Source organism: Bos taurus, chromosome 19 (genome assembly GCF_002263795.3).
Source record: "Bos taurus isolate L1 Dominette 01449 registration number 42190680 breed Hereford chromosome 19, ARS-UCD2.0, whole genome shotgun sequence".
Classification (NCBI taxonomy): Eukaryota; Metazoa; Chordata; class Mammalia; order Artiodactyla; family Bovidae; genus Bos; species Bos taurus.
This window is the reverse complement of record NC_037346.1, coordinates 47,208,490-47,224,503: the sequence shown is the minus strand read 5'-3', so window position 1 is coordinate 47,224,503 and position 16,014 is coordinate 47,208,490. Positions and strand designations below refer to the sequence as shown.

At 44.6% G+C, this 16,014-nt stretch overlaps 1 protein-coding gene across 7 annotated transcripts in view; it reads left to right on the top strand.

Moving 5' to 3' along the window:
* The first annotated feature begins 13,011 nt into the window (after window positions 1-13,011).
* MARCHF10 (membrane associated ring-CH-type finger 10) overlaps window positions 13,012-16,014 on the top strand; it is a 100,983-nt gene continuing 97,980 nt past the window's right edge. For 4 of the 7 annotated variants that reach the window (XR_003030706.2, XM_015458885.3, XM_024980355.2 and 1 more), the window contains exon 1: window positions 13,013-13,289. The gene's annotated coding sequence lies outside the window, so the exon portion shown is untranslated. Of the gene's footprint in view, window positions 13,290-15,119; window positions 15,321-16,014 lie in introns of those variants that run through there. The other 3 variants (XR_009491557.1, XM_059878198.1, XM_024980353.2) reach the window with 2 other exon arrangements.

Genomic DNA, 16,014 nt, shown 5'->3' with positions numbered 1-16,014 from the left:
GGTTGTTTGTTTTTTTTTAATGAGGAAAAACCATTATTATAATTTGTTTTGCATCAAAATAAATAAAAAGCAGAGTATCTTTTATATCAAAATAAAAAGCAGAGTATCTCAAAACCCTCCCCTCTCTCACCCCTTCCCCAGTAGATTATTATACTTTTTAACAAACTGACTCATCACCATTTTCCAGCACTTGTGATGTGCAGCAAGCAAGTGACTGGCACTCAGGAAGCTCACGGTTCCAGTAACCGTTGTGTGGCCTTGGATAAGGGATACAGGGAGACTCTTTGTTCTCTGGCTTCTTCAGTGTATTAAGGAAGATAATGGTAGATTCAATGGGTATGAAACAAGCTTAACATTCGCCTGCATGAAGCTCTTTGAAATGCATGAAGGGCCCTACAGTGTATAAATGTAACACTTGCCCCAGTGTTCACTTAGAACCCTAGTCTGAACATTTATAAAATCTCTCTGTGGATGTGTGTACACACAAACACACACAAACACATACATGAATATATTTTAAATTGTTTAATTGCTTTTAAAATTTTAAGTAAACACACTGAAATGATTATAAGGCATCTGTACAATGTATCCTAAATGCAAGCCTGCCACGATAAGAGCTATTTGAGAAATGAAATCACATCAATGCAAGAATAGCAATGAGCCAATTGATGAAATATTGCATTAGCAACGGCCTCTGACCTCGTACGATGCCAACCAAACGCTTTTTCCTCCCTTTGTAATTTAATTATTTTTCAGTTAAATTAATTTCTTAAAATCCACTCAGATAAGCCGCCTGTGTTAAACACACACACACACACACACTCCAGGTATAAGTGAATTAAAGGACAAACTGACCCCAGTTGGGATTCTCTCTCCCTCTGCTTGATTTTGGAAATGGACAATATCTTGTTTTCTTTTTTTTTTTCTATCTCTGAAAGACTTTCCCATAATGTCTTCCTGCTAATTTGTGATGTTAAGGGCACCCCTCTTCCCAGCCCCTAAGACAGAAACCCGTTACCACAATACAAAACTCTGAAAATGCATCCATAAAAAACCCCACTGTGTCTCTGGCTTTTTTTTTTAAGTTTTAACAATTGAACACATACTAACTGGCTCGGAGGTGGCTTTGTAAAGGTAGCAGCTCTGAGAAGCGTGCTGACAAGCCCACCCCACACGTCTGTGCTCAGGCTTGCTGGTGGAGCGTATTCCACACACAACCAGGAATTTGTGTGAGGACTGAGCGTGGTTAAGTCATGTTTCAAGAATGTTCTCTCATTATCCTGACTCAGAGGGTGCCGTGAGCCAAGAAGGGAGGCCGCCCAGTGATACCTCCTGTCCCGTCTGGTTTTCAAGAACTGCCTTCCGTGGTCTTGGTGCCCGTGGACTGATGTCACCACGGTTCAGCTCTTCACATATTCTTTTTACAGGGTGAGAGCAAGAGCACTTCCTCCTGTTGACGTGTTTAAAACTGAGTGACCTCAGGGTTGGGCTGACTGAGAGAGGGGAGAGGTGACGGGGAACCAGAGAAGGCTCCAGCCTGGAAAGAGAGGCGAGAACCAGGGACTGAGATGACCAGCCAAGAAATGTTTGGGAGAAAATAGGAATCTAAGAGCTGCGGTTTGGCAAGTTACTCTTAATGAGAACGGCAGGGGGAGAAGTGGCGGGGGTGAATGGGACAAGGAGGGCAGAGGGGTGCTGAGGAATGAGAGGAGGAGGACAGCGAGACAGGAAAAAAGAGACAGGGAGGAAAAGGAGCGGGCCTCAGTGTGGGACAGAAAGGCGTCACTGGGACAGTGCAATGAAGCACACTGGAATGAGAGGCTGCAAGTTACAAACCAGATATGCTACGCAATATGGGACCTCTGGTCTTGTCAATATCCTGGAAGTAGGAGAAAGGGCTTTGACTATTCGTCTCTAATCATCTTGTCTTAGTGCCACTCGCCAGGAACGTACTTGAATGACATTTTGAAGTTTCCTTAATGGCTGGAAGAGGGATCAAGTGGTCCCATCTCCCAGTTCTGGTGAGGAACCTCCTCACAGGTCTCCATGTGATATGACACGTCCACACACATACACACACACGCATGCACACACAACATGCTTTAAAACCACCCATGGCTTTCTGTTTTTTGGCTGCTCTGGGTCTTAGTTGCAGCATGTGGGATCTAGTTCCCTGACCAAGGATCAAACCCAGGCCCCCTGTACTGACAGCACAGAGTTTTAACCACTGTACCACCAGAAAGTTCCCACCCATGGCTTTCCATTGTACTTGGAATAAAATCTACCACCAAATCTTGCAACCTCGCCAGCCTTCCCTCACAACAGTTTTCCGGTCATGCTGGATTCCTCTCAGATCCTTGAATCCCATGAGCTCTCTTTTACCCCAAGACTCTCCCAACGTTGTTTGTCTCACCTGCGCCCCTTCTCCGCCCGCCGAGAGCTGGCTCCTCTTCATCCTTCGGATCTCACCCGCAGAGACCATCTTTGCCTACTTTGTCTCAATAGGTTCCTGCTCTCCCCTTCACCACCACAATATCCTCTGTCACGGTACCCTATTCCTCTCCTGGTGCTAATAGCATGTATTTATTGATTTGTCCCTGACACCTATCAGTCAAAGATTTGTTAAGTGAGTCGACAGAATGTTCTAGATTCACTGGTTTGGAATGCACAGCTTTGAACACCAGCAGCAGTCCCCCATCTTGACTCTAAGTGTCTCTTCCTCCCCCTTGTTGTCCCCACCTAGCACCTATCTAGGCCATGAAGCTGTTCCTGCTGCCTGTGACACCCTGAGAGGGCCTCCCCCAAGTTGGAGGGGGGAGCATCAGTCCTTAGTGGGGGTGAAGGCAATGAGGGGTCACAAAGGGTTAAAAAGAAAAAAATTAGTTAGCCACTGATCTGATGCTTGTGCTCTGCTGGGCTTAGTCACTCAGTCGTGTCCGACTCTTTGTGACTCCATGGACTGTAGCCCTCCAAGCTCCTCTGTCCATGGGATTCTCCAGGCAAGAATCCTGGAGTGAGTAGCCATTCCCTTCTCCAGGGGATCTTCCTGACCCAGGGATCAAACCTGGGTCTCCTGCACTGCAGGCAGATTCTTTACCTTCTGAGCCACCAAGGAAGCCCCAGGTAGAACAGAGAGCAAATCATAAAGAGTACTGGGAATTCCCTGGCTGTCCAGTGGCTAGGACCTGGTGCTTTCACTGCATGGCCCTGGGTTCAATCCCTGGTTTGGGAACAAAGATCCTGTAAGCCCTGCAGCATAGCAAAAAAATAAAATAAACAAAAATTTTAAAAATAAAAGCTTCCTAAGAGAAGTGCAGACATTAGAAATATCCATGTCAGGGGCTACCCTGGTGATCCAGTGGCTAAGACTCCCAATGCAGAGGGCCCAGATTTGATCCCTAGTCAGGGAACTATTCGGAGAAGGCAATGGCACCCCACTCCAATACTCTTGCCTGGAAAATCCCATGGACGGAGGAGCCTGGAAGGCTGCAGTCCATGGGGTCGCTGAGGGTTGGGCACGACTGAGTGACTTCACTTTCACTTTTCACTTTCATGCATTGGAGAAGGAAATGGCAACCCACTCCAGTGTTCTTGCCTGGAGAATCCCAGGGATGGGGGAGCCTAGTGGGCTGCCATCTATGGGGTTGCAGAGAGTAGGACACGACTGAAGTGACTTAGCAGTAGCAGCAGGGAACTATTAACAGACCCCACATGCCACAACTAAGGGGCTTCCCAGGTGGCGCTAGTGGTAAGGAACCCACCTGCCAATGCGGGAGATGTAATAGACATGGGTTTGATTCCTGGATTGGGAAGATCCCGCAGATGAAGAAATGGCAACTCACTTCAGTATTCTTGCCTGGGAAACCCCATGGTCAGAGGAGTCTTGAGGGCTACAGTCCATAGGGTTGCACAAAGCAGGACATGACTGAAGGGACTTAGCATGCACACAATGCCACAACTAAGACCCAGCGGAGGAAGGAAGAAGCAGATTCCACGTCAGGGATGAATGCTCCTGCGTGTGGCATGGTCCTCTGTTGTTGGTACTGTTTAGCCACTCAGTCATGTCCGACTCTTTTGTGACTTGATGGACTTTAGCCCGCCAGGCTCCTCTGTCCATGTGATTTCCCAGGCAAGAATACTGGACTGGGTTGCCATTTCCTTCTCCAGGGCAGCTTCCCGACCCAGGGATAGAACCTGTTTCCTGCATTGACAGGTGGATTCTTTACCATGAGCCACCTTGAAGCCCATGGCACAGTCACTGGGGGATCCCCAGATACCTCCTTGTGAGTGCAGAGGGCAAAATCTCCATGACTGCCAGGATCAGGAAACACATGATTAGAAGGGGGGCTCGCTCCCCCACATCACTGCTGCCCCTGCTCCTCTAGGGAGCTGTCTTCTGTGCTGCTCTGTTCCCCCCCTCTCCTGCTATCCAAATAAAACATCACCAAGTAACATCGACTTATTGAAGGTCCAGGAGTTGCTCAGTGCCCTGTTGATGAGAAGGATTTTTTGTTGTTGTGTTTGGCCTGAATATTCATCTATCCAGAGCATATTTAATAATCACATGAGATCCCTGATGTTGTCATAGCTTTCTGAAACCTGAGTCTTGCTTAGAGCTTGGTGATCAGTCCACAAATTAAACTCTTGGCCAAACATATATGGCTTGAGTTTATCCCAAATCCAAACAAATCAGATATTCTTTCTGGACAGAAGTCAAATTCTTTCCTTTGGCAATAATTTCTCAGAAATTCAGAAAAGCCGTATGTTTTCTGTTCTCAAAGTTCTTATAATCACATCAACTGCATCAATTGCCATAATGAAGGGTTTTTGAAAAGTCTGAAGCTTCCAAAGTGGATAAAGAAATCAAAGCCTGTTTGAACTTTTGAGAACTATCCCAACAAACTTTAATGAGTTTGCCCTCTCTTTGTAAAACAGTACAACAGACCCACTACAATTAGAAATGAGGGAAATTCTAAGGGATTCCCCCAAAGGACATGCTTTTTTTTAATTAAAAATTTTAATTTTAAAATTGTAGAGTTTGCCAATGTCCAGTAGAGTCTACTTTATCCTGCAAGAGAATCAGATCTCAAATATTTGACCTATGAAAGCCCAATAAGCATTACTAAATTTCAGATAGTTCATGGATGACTGCAAGTCTCAAACTGGATACAACCTCACAATTAGGTATAAGGTCATAAAATGTCACTCTCTGAAATTCAGAAAAAAAATCAATCTAAACTTAACCACCATGATATTAGCAACATAAGGTGAACATTTTCAAGAAATAACTACTTTAGAGATGTTTTATAAACTCATGCATGATGTATGTACCTTGATGTATCCTCAGCAAGGAGAATTAAATTTATATTATGCAAATAATCATGACAGCTACCATTTGTTGAAGAATTATCATGTGACAGGTTCAAGACCAGAAACTTTGCACTTGACGTTTCATTAATAGTAACACCAAGCTAGTGCGGAGGCTCGGGCTATTCCCATTGTAACTATGTGGATCTCGAGGTGTGAAGAGGTGTTTACTACGTCTTTTTGCTCAGTCACTAAGTCGTGTCTGACTCTTTTGTGACTCCATGGACTATAGCCCGCCAGGCTCCTCTGTCCATAGAATTCTCCAGGCAAGAATATTGGAGTGGGTTGCCAATTCCTTCTCCAGGGGATCTTCTTGACCCAGGGATCGAACCCATGCCTCCTGAATTGGCAGGCAGATCCTTCACTGCTGAGCCACCAGGAAAGCCCTGTTTACCACATATCATACAGCAAAGGCCACCCAGGACTTGTCAAGTCCAAGCCATGCTGTCAGTGGTGTAAGTGGAAGAGAAATGGTTCAGAAAAGTTGAGCAAAAAGGCAGTTAACTGAAACAAAGATGGGGTAAAAAACCTCCCAAAGCTTTGAACAGTTCAAATCAGTTATCCAGACTGAAACCTCTCTGGAGGGAAGGAAGGTTATTCCACAGGGCCTCCTCAGCTGCTAGAGATATCCCTGAGGACACTCAGCTCCCTCTGATCTAATTCAACCTTCACCAAACACACCTTCGGGTCTTTAATTTGATCTCCCAGGGATGCCTTTCCACCAAGAGGGAGGACTCTGGATATGTGACCATGGATGGTCAGCTGCCAGCTTTAGTCTCTGGGCTAAAACATCAGCTCAGTCAGGTGGAGTTCATTTAGTCTCCACTGAGTAGAATTATTAGGAATTAGATCCCAATAATTCTTCCCTGGTGGCTCAGATGGTATAGAATCTGCCTGCAATGCGGGAGACCTGGGTTTGATCCCTGGGTAGGGATGATCCCCTGGAGGAGGCATGGCAACCCACTCCAATATTCTTGCCTACAGAATCCCAAAGGACAGAGGAGCCTCGTGGGCTACAGTCCATGGTGTCACAAAGAGTCGGACACGACTGAGCAACTAAGCATAGCACATAGCACAGTTCCTATAAAGATCAGCCCTGAATTAACTAAAATGACATTTCTGATCTTAGGAACCCAAGCAACTCAATCCTGGATCTTCAGTGACTTCCACCAAAATGTATACCTAGCCCCAGGTCTTCCCTGATGGTCCAGTAGCTAAGACTCAGTGTTCCCACTGCAGGGGCCTGAGTTTGATCCCTGGTTGGGGAACTAGATCCCACCACAACTAAAGAAACTGCATGCTGCAACTAAGACCCGGCATGGCCGAATAAATAAATAATAAGTAAAAAATTTTTTAAATGCATACATAGCCCAGAAGATACACCTCAAAACAACCTACCAAGTTCTCTAGCCATCTTAATGACATTGATAAAGGACTGCTTTTAATGAGTGACATCAAGAGATGGTAACATTCCATATCCACAGTCTGGCCAAATATCTCTATGGGATGAATGCAGAAAGTCACAATAGTCCATGGCGTATTCAATACTCCACTAGCCAGTTACGGTTACCAAGGGGATAATGGGGAGATGGGGAGAGATAAATTAGAAGTTTGGAAATAACATCTATACACTACTATATGTAAAATAGGTAAACAACAAAGATCTACTGTATAGCACAGGGAACTATATCCATAACTTATAATAACCTATAATGGAAAAGAAGCTGAAAAATATATATATATATAACTGAAGCACTTTGCTGTGCACTTGAAATTAACACAACATTGTAAATTACACTTAGCATCAAAGAATTGATTCTTTTGAATTGTGGAGCTGGAGAAGACTCTTGCGAGTTCCTTGGACAGCAAAGAAATCAAACCAGGCAAATCTAAAGGAAATCAACCCTGAATATTCATTGGAAGGACTGATGCTGAAGCTGAAACTCCAATATTTTGGCCACCTGATGCAAAGAACTGACTCATTTGAAAAGACCCTGATGCTGGGAAAGAGTGAAGGGAGGAGAAGGGGATAACAGAGGATAAGATGGTTGGATGGCATCACCGACTCAATGGGCATGAATCTGAGCAAACTCCAGGAGATGGTGAAGGACAGGGAAGCCTGGCATGCTGCAGTCCATGGGGTTGCAAAGAGTTGGATATGACTTAGGGACTGAAGAGCAACAACAAATATTTTTTAATTAATCAGATGAATCCCAGTAGGGTTCTGGAGGAGAACCCATGAAGCTTTAAAAGACCACTGTGCCCACAGTCCCCTTCTCAGAAAAGCCCCTCCTAGAGATTCTATCTGTAAACAACCTTCTATGCATTGAATGAAGGCAACATCACCTGGGTGGCCTCAGCCACCTGTTTCTGAAAAACAGAAACCCATGGGTCACAGTGAGGACCAAGGTAAAAAATGACCATATTGCGTATGAGGGAGCCCATCTCCTTGTAGGACCACTTGGCATGAAGCACTATGTCCATCAGGGGAGCTCCTGATTAGACAGTGACAAAGTGACCTAGTTAGACTCGTTCTTAGGAAGAGGAAATACTAGGTGAACAAAGAAAGTATGGGTTGTTCCAGATCAAGTAGCTGGGCCAGGTCTCCATGAGGCACCTAACCCTCAGGGGCTTAGAAAGCAGGCTACAGCCCTAGACAGCTTACTCTTTGTACTGAGTTCAATATTTCCCTCAAAAAATGTGATTTCTAAAACCTAATACACAGTCTACTTCTGAAATTTTATACTTGAAGTTGCCCTTTGCAGAACCCTTAAATTAATCTAAAGAACTTCTTGATACTTATTTGCAAACACCAAATATCTCAGTCATTTGAATCTACTATCTACTTAAGTTGGTTTTTTCCCTTCATTTGTTTATCATCCATCAGGGACACCATGCAGAGAGCAATGAAGAGCAGGATCCTTTCCCCAACCAGGAATTGTGCTTCTTCCTCAATGTAACATTTCACGTTCTTTGCATTTTGCTCTTTAAGGCTAGAACTAGTCTTATTAGTAATTTACATGAGCAACTCTGGGAGATAGTGAAGGACAGGGATGCATGACATGTTGCGGTTCACGGTTGCAGATAGTCGGACATGACTTAGTGACTGAACAACAACAAAGCTCAAATTTACCCATTAAACACTGTAATAGGAGTTGCTTGATAAAAGTTTTTACAAGCTGACCTCTGGAACTCTTTCCCTCTTGCAAAGACACCATGATTCTTTCCACAGAAGTTAATTTTCATAAACACTTGAAATGTAGAAGAGTTTAAAACTGAGACATGAAGTGACATCTCCAAACCTTTTGAAGATTTACAAATGTTCAAAAATGTATGGCTGACATGCATATGCAGTAAATAAAATCTTAAAATATGCCTCAAAAAGTAAAGCTACTGATTATTGAGTGCTTAAGTGCATGCTAGTGCTCAGTCATACCCAACTCTTTGCGACCCCATGGACTATAGCCCTCGAGTCTCCTTTGTCCATGGGATTTCCCAGGCAAGAATACTGGAGTGGATTGCCATGTCCTCCTCTGGGGGATCTTCCCAATCCAGGGATTGAACCCATGTCTTTTGTGTCTCCTGCATTGCGGGCAGATTCTTTACCTCCTGAGCCAGTGGGGAAGCCCAATTGAGTGCTTACTGTATATCAAGTAAGATGTTAAGTGTTTCACTTGTCCTGTCTCTCAAATCCCCATAGAAATCTTTTGAGGTAGAAACTATTGTTTTATACAGATGTTGAACTGGAAGAAAAATGTGGGTCTGATATGTACCAAGGTGCTTTTCTTACTAGTAGGTATCATCAGGGAATCAGGAATGGGAAGCCCTGCTTTTGAGCCACTTGCCATGTGTCCTAAGGCAGGTCACTTCTCTTTGACTATCTCATCTGGATTTCAACTTCCTCCAGTGTTAATCATTATAATCATTTTTATTTGAGGGGGATGTCCTCGCTCCAGCAGAACAAACTCTCTACCCATCATTTCACTATTACAGTTTCAGTCCAGTGTGTCTTAAAGATTTTTGCATCTTTAAGCACCTCCTTTCAAAAAGCACAAACTGTGGGGAGAGGTCGTGGGTTAGTACTTCTAAGTTAATGCTTCAATTATCAGTTAATACTTTAATAAGGATTACTTAATGGCTAGCTGACAACAAGAACAGAATATGGATTGGGCTACTGAAATTCCAGAAAAGCTACTTCTGCTTCACTGGCTACACTAAAGACTTTGACTGTGTGGATCACAACAAACTATGGAAAATTCTTCGAGAGATGGGAATACCAGACCACCTTATCTGCCTCCTGAGAAACCTGCATGCAGGTCAAGAAGCAAAATTAGAACTGGACATGGAACAACGGACTGGTTCCAAATTGGGAAAGGAGTACATCAAGGCTCTACATTGTCACCCTATTTATTTACATTACACCCTACAACTTATATGCAGAGTACATCATGCAAAATACCAGCCTGGATGAAGCACAAGCTGGAATCAAGACTGCTGGGAGAAATATCAATAAACTCAGATTTGCAGATGACACCATCTTTATGGCAGAAAGAAAAGAGGAGTGGGAATGTAAATTGATACAGCCACTATGGAAGATGGTATGGAGATTCCTTTAAAAACTAGGAATAAAACCACCATATGACCCAGCAATCCTAATCCAATCCTAATCCATTTTGAAACCAAAATTGAAAGAGACACATGTATCCCATTGTTCATTGCAGCACTATTTACAATAGCTAGGACATGGGAACAACCTGATGTCCATCAACAGATGAATGGATAAAGAAGTTGTGGTACATATACACAATGGAATATCACTCAGTTGTGGTACATATCACAATGGAATAATATACAATGGAATAAAAAGGAATGCATTTGAGTCAGTTCTAACGAGGTGGATGAACCTAGAACCTATTATAGAGTGAAGTAAGTCAGAAAGATAAATATCGTATTCTAACGCATATATATGGAATCTAGAAAAATGGTACTGAAGAATTTATTTATAGGGCAACAGTGGAGAAACAGACATATAGAATAGACTTATAGACATGGGGAGAGGGGAGGAGAGAGTGAGATGTATGGACAGAGTAACATGGAAACTTATATTACCATATGTAAAATAGCCAACGGGAATTCGCTGTATGGCCAGGAAACTCAAACAGGGGCTCTATATCAACCTAGAGGGGTGGGATTGGGAGGGAGGTTAAAAAGGGAGGGGGTATATGAATACCTATGGCTGATTCATGTTGATGTTTGACAGAAAACAGCATAATTCTGTAAAGCAATTATCCTTCAATAAAAAATAAATAAATTTTAAAAAATAAAAAGAAAGAGAAGAAGAACTAAAGAGCCTCTTAATGAAGGTGAAAGAGGAAAGTGAAAAATCTGGCTTAAAACTCAACATTCAGAACACTAAGATCATGGCATCTGGTCCCATCACTTCATGGCAAATAAATGGGGGAAATGGAGACAGTGAGAAACTTTATTTTCTTGGGCTCCAAAATCACTGCAAATGGTGACTGCAGCCATGAAATTAAAAGATGCTTGCTCCTTGGAAGAAAAGCTATGACCAACCTAGACAGCATATTAAAAAGCAGAGACATTACTTTGCTGACAGAGGTCTGTACAGTCAAAGCTATGATTTTTCCAGCTAGTCATGTATGTATGTGAGAGTTGGACCATAAAGGAGGCTGAGCGCAGAAAAATTTATGCTTTTGCACTGTGGTGTTGGAGAAGACTCTTGAGAGTCCCTTGGACAGCAAGATCAAACCAGTCAATACTAAAGGAATCAACACTGAATATTCATTTTGAAGACTGATGCTGAAGCTGAAGCTCCAGTACTTTGGCCACCTAATGTGAAGAGCCGACTCATTGAAAAAGACTCTGATGTTGGGAAAGATTGAAGGCAGGAGGAAAAGGGGATGACAGAGGATGAGATGGCATCACCAACTCAATGGACATGAGTTTGAGCAAGCTCTGAGAGATGGTGAAGGACAGGAAAGCCTGGTGTGCTGCAGCCCATGGGGTCCCAAAGAGTTGGACACAACTGAGCAACTGAACGACAACAATGCCACAAGAGATGGACAGGTATTAGGGATTGCTGAAGAACCAATGAAAGCTGGATGACAAAGTGCCCAAAATAAAGACTTCACGTAAATATTGGGTTGGCTTAATATTTCATTCAAATTTTTCATAAAAGTATGGAAAACCCAAACATAATTTTTGGCCAACTCAATATATTTGATCTGGGCTCTGCCAGGCTCAGGATGTGCCTTAGGAGTTGGTATGAAGGCAGGGAGTAATGTTCAGTGTGTAACACACAGTTGCTTCTGGTGGAAGTATGATTGAAGAAGCGCTGAATGAGGAAAAGCAAGAAGGTAAGCCCTGGGGAAGGGATTTCATTCCCCAGGGAGTAAGGTATTTTGAGAGCTTCCTAACGTGTGGCTCAATGACACTGGATCTGTGCTGGTTTTAGAACAATGGAAATGGTGGGCATAGGGTGTGGAAGACAGGGATGCAGGGTGTGGTTAGGAGGCCCATCTAATAACCCAGTTAAAAGGTTGTGCGTGCGTGCTCAGGTGCTCAGTCCTGTCTGACTCTTTACTACCAAATGAACTGTAGCCCACCAGGCTCTCTGTCCGTGGCATTTTTCAGGCAAAAATACTGGAGTGGGTTACCATTCCCTTCTCCAGGGGATCTTCCTGACCCAGGGATTGAACCCACATCTCCAGCATCTCCTGCACTGGCAGGTGGATTCTTTACCACTGAGCCACCTGGGAAGATTAGTTAAAAGGTCACAGAGCCCCAAACTAGGGTGGTGGTGATAAAAGAAAGAAAGGTGTGTGATGCTGCAGGAGACATGGAGGTCAACTGGATTTAGGGGATTACTGAGAAGACACCCAAAGCACGGACACCTGAGGATTCTGAGCACGGATGAATAGTCCAAGTATTTCTATTCTCCCTTTTCCCTATTCTCTACCCAATCAAAAATGCCAGAACTTGACATTAGTTGCCAAGTTATCAGGTGTCTAAATATGCACAATAAATGGAAGAGAGTCATCTTTGCCTACGAAAACCACAGACAAAAATAAACCTGGCAGAGGGCGTATCTAGCACAGGCTCAGGCGCCTTCTTTGCAAATCTGCGGGCACTAGTCTAAACCTCCAAGAGCCTTGGGAAAAGCAGCCAAGATTACTGACAACCAAGAGAAAACCGGACTCCTGTCTCTGATCTACCATTGATGGGGTGACCCCCTTAGTCATTTATTTCTTCCTTTTTATGTTGGCGCAGACATTTCAGAGATCCCCTGCGCAGCTCAGACTGCAGGGCTGCACTGTCTTTCCCTCTACCGTTGTGTTGCCTTTAATATTATTTTATTCGATTAAAAATACTTTCCCCTCTGGTTTTCATTCTTCAGCACTAATCCGGGCAGGAGCGAAGGCCTCAATATCTAGATCTGGGCTTTGGACATCAAGACAAAGCCAATCCGACTCCTTCAGCACCTCTTCTTCGCTTGCCGCCATCGCCGCTTGGCCTTCCGGATAGCATCCCGACTAGTTCCCACGGCAACCGGCCGGGCTCCCAAGTCCGGGTTCAGGACCTCCACGGCCGCAGCCCCGCCCCCCCCCCTCCACGGCCGCGAGAGGAGGGCGGGGGCCGGGTTGCCAAGGAAACGGGAGGACGCTAGGCAGCCGCCCCCACCGCCTCCGCCCCTAGCAAGCCCGGCCGCCGCCGCCAAAAGCTGCCTCCGGGGAGGAGGAGGAAGAGGGGCCGGTAGAGGCGGGAGAGAAGAGCGAGGAGGAAGAAGAGCACCGGGACAGCCCCGCGCGATTGATGGGCGGCTCCTCCGCCCTGGACCGGCCCGCCTGCCCCGCCCCTCGGCCCCTTTAGCCCCTTCCAGGGGGAGAGGACTGACCCGCAAGGTAACGGCCGGCCCGGCCGCCCCCGCGACCGCGCGGCCCCTGGTCCTCCGAGGATGTGGGGGAAAAAGATGGGAGATCACTTTTCCTTGAGACGACTCCGATTCTGGGACGGGGTTGAGGGGGAGGGGGGTGCGGAATCCCGCCTAAATCCTAAGGACTTGGTCACTCCCTCTCAGCTGGCCACACCCCCCGCATTTTTCTACCTCAGACACGGTGTGGGGGTCCTGTATTTGCACTCTGGCAGGCCCCTTGCATCCACATAACTTCCCCCCCATACTCCAAGAGAAGTATACGGTTCACGGCCCTTCCGGCCCCTCAGTGAGAAATTATTAGTATTGTTGAGAGCATCGAATTGCTGGTCCAGCCTGTGACATCCCCGCCCAGCCCCAGAGTTTCCCAGTTACACGTTGAGTCTGTCTTTTCTGGGCTTGATGGTCAGTGTATGACCGTCCGGCTCTTTCACGGTTTGATTGATAAAGGGAAGTCAACGCCAAAGAACTTTTCTCATAAGCCATTTACAGTACTTCACCCCAACCCCGCCCCCGATCTCCTAGGCAAATCGGATGGAAGAGTCAAACCATCTACCCTCGCCCCTCTCAGTTCCCCGTCTTTTTCTTCGGTCATAGTATTATTCTCTCAGTAGTGGAATGTTAGGAAGAGTGAGCCTAAATCACTCATATTTGTCGCCTATACTCAAAATATTTTTGTAAGTTAAGATTTTTTTTTTTTACAGATTTTTCGAATTTTTAAGATTTTTGAAAGTTAAATTTTAAATTTTGTAATCTTTGTTATTACAAATTAATTGTGTAAAGAAGATGAATAAAGCGTCTACAATCCTTCTTCCCAGCACCGAGTTATGGAAAGGTGGGAGATTTATAAACCTGATGTGCAGTGCTTAGTCACTCAGTCCTGCCCAACCCTTTGCTACCCCGTAGTCTGTAGCGCGCCAGGCTCCTCTGTCCATGAGGATTCTCCAGGCAAGAATACTGGAGTGGGTTGCCATGCCCTCCTCCAGGGGATCTTCCCATCCTAGTGATTGAACCCAGGTCTCCCACATTCCAGGCAGATTCTTTAATATCTGAGCCACCAAGGAAGCCCATAAACCTGATGATCAAGTATAAATATAAATACAGCCATTTAGGTTTTGGTTCAGAGGAACCTTAACTTGAAAGAGGGGCTTACATTGACATTTTTCTTTGTGAGTGAAGCAATAACATATTCATTTTGATGACACTTATAATATGAGATGGAGAAGGCAACGGCACCCTACTCCAGTACTCTTGCCTGGAAAATCCCATGGATGGAGGAGCCTGGTGGGCTGCAGTCCATGGGGTCGCTAAGAGTCGGACACGACTGAACGACTTCACTTTCACTTTTCACTTTCATGCATTGGCGAAGGAAATGGCAACCCACTCCAGTGTTCTTGCCTGGAGAATCCCAGGGATGGGGGAGCCTAGTGGGCTGCCGTCTATGGGATCACACAGAGTCCAACACGGCTGAAGTGACATAGCAGAAGCAGCATAATATGAGAACATCATAAGAAAACAGTGAAATGGCTTGATTATTATTAATAATAAAAAGAACTCCCTTCCCATCAATTCTTTTTTGTGAAACGTGACCATAGAACAGAAAGACAGCACATGTGATTTTTTTAGAGCACTGGAAGAAATATATTCGGCAGTCAGACTTTGTTTCTCCTTAGTCAGGGAAATTAAGTCTGAATTCACTGGAAATTGACACTAGAGAGGAAGGCATATGTCACAAAGTTCTTAGAATATTCCTCCCTGAACTTTCACAGACGTGTAGAATTTTGAGGCCAAGAAGAATTGTTCACTCTCGCTTTCAGCCAAGTAGGACTTCCTCTCCCACATGCCTCCTCCTCCTCTCTTCTCATTTCCTGCTCCCTCTCCTGACTTAATATGGCTTCTCCTGTGGATTTCTAAAGCCCCAAACTGGCACATTATCACCAGAGACTTAAAACAGAAGTGTGCATAACCATGAGTGGATATTGAATTGAGAAGCAGTTCAAAGGTGAGAAACAGCAGAGAATACAGAATGCTGTTTTAGAAACATGCTCCCTGCCCACATGTTATTATCACTCTCCTCCCCTCCACCTGCCTGTATTTGCTAAGAAAAAAATTGGGGCTTCAAATGGCCATCTGGTTGAGTAGGCCCACAAAGCTGAGATCCACACATGAAGCATGATCTCATGTGGATTTATTTCCATATAGTGATTTCCATTTCTGGTTCCTCCTGCTCAGTTTTCCAAACCCGAAGTCCAGTATGAAGTTCAAGCGCCACTTCAGAAATGTGGAGGATGTTCACCTAAACTGTGGTGACCTACCCATCATCTCCTTGATCTAGCTCTAATAATCTGTTTCTTTGGGGCCTAGAGTATTTGTTTAATCTCACAAAGTATTGATGTATTTAAGTAAGAGATTAAATGTGGCACCACGATGCTTCCAAATATTGATTTTATAGTAGAGTCCAGTCATAGAGAGTTTATGGGAGGACAAAGAGACTTGTAGGCAATTTTAAAGTCCATTATTTGGTAGGTGATTGTGAAGTCAGAGGTAACCTAGCATGGAGTAATTCAGATAATGCTATTTCCCACCTCTTTAGACAAAATTATTTCATGTCTCTTGACTGAGAAGCCTCCTTAAAATAACACGGCATTAAAGCCAGGAGAGATTAGCTGGTTTTTCCAGGTTAATTTTGTAACCAA